Raw genomic sequence first — 1,254 nt, forward strand, 5'->3', positions numbered from 1 at the left:
AGTATTTTGAAATTGTCACTGGATTATTGTCCTTATACTTTTTTTTGTATTTAATCCATGAAAAGTGATGAAAGCTAGAAAAATCACATGGGCATGAAACATAGAAAAATATTCTTATATTCTTTGCTGCCATTCTCATAATTGAAAATGTTGAAAATAATCAACAATTTCAGACTTGTGATCAAATATTACAATCCTAAAATACAATAATTTCATTTACTTAAGTTTATCAGATAAACAGAACTCTAGACAAGGAGAAATGTAAGTGCAGATTTCACAGCAGTTATTTTGAAACCAACAAGGTTTGCAGCTATTACACTGTGTTTACAAATACACATATGCATATCTAGAGAGGTATAAACCAGACTATAAAAGTAACTGATAACTCATGCAAACATTTGCACATTCTGTACATACACTAATTTGGGACATACTTCTATTCTGTTCTTTAAGCATTCTGATATTCCACAGACATGAACCAAAGAGAACATCTTAAAAAGTCTTATATCCCCTAGACCACAAGAATATTCCATACTGAAAGCCTGCTGACCAATAAAAATACATATAACACCCATTATCTTGTCTACTTCAATCCCTGAGCTCTACAGTTGGAACACTTACAGGTGCATTTATCACGACAAATCACAAAGGCAATCATATTTACCTTTACATACATATTAACATTCTCTAATTGAAAAATTGGACATATACATCAACCCAGCATTCACTTTATCTCTCAGGTACTTTTTCCAAGACAGCAAATACTTTCAGTCCTACAACTACTTGGCTACTGTCAATTTCATACAGGATTTCAATAACAGGTGTCTGAAATCAGAAATGATGTACATATATTATTTTTCCATTATACCTGTAAAGATCGTCAAAAAGCTGTTAGCACAAAGGAATATAATATTCATCATCTCACGTTCACTGATTGCTTCAGGGTATGAAGTTAGTTCAGAAATAAATGTTATTTTAATTCCCAAGGTTTTCATTCACAGATTTTTGTATCTCAAAGCACTCTGCATTTTCTCTTGCTACTACACTTTACACTCTTCAGAGATGCAGAATATTTGTTTTTAAATGAGATTGGCTTTTTACAGAAAAATCTTCAGAGGAAAAACTGACCTCTTCAAAGAAATACATGAGCGTTAGCTTTGGAAATGCACCTGTCTGAAAACACTCAGCTGCTTTGACGAGCAGAACAAGAACAACTTCTCTATGCTTCATAGCAAGATGTGCAGGGGAGAAAAA

At 32.8% G+C, this 1,254-nt stretch overlaps 1 protein-coding gene across 1 annotated transcript in view; it reads right to left on the reverse strand.

Moving 5' to 3' along the window:
• Nucleotides 1-1,254, reverse strand: part of WDR7 (WD repeat domain 7) — a 115,279-nt gene that overhangs the window by 86,880 nt on the left and 27,145 nt on the right. The window lies entirely within an intron of this gene.

Source organism: Meleagris gallopavo, chromosome Z (genome assembly GCF_000146605.3).
Source record: "Meleagris gallopavo isolate NT-WF06-2002-E0010 breed Aviagen turkey brand Nicholas breeding stock chromosome Z, Turkey_5.1, whole genome shotgun sequence".
NCBI classification, from domain to species: Eukaryota; Metazoa; Chordata; class Aves; order Galliformes; family Phasianidae; genus Meleagris; species Meleagris gallopavo.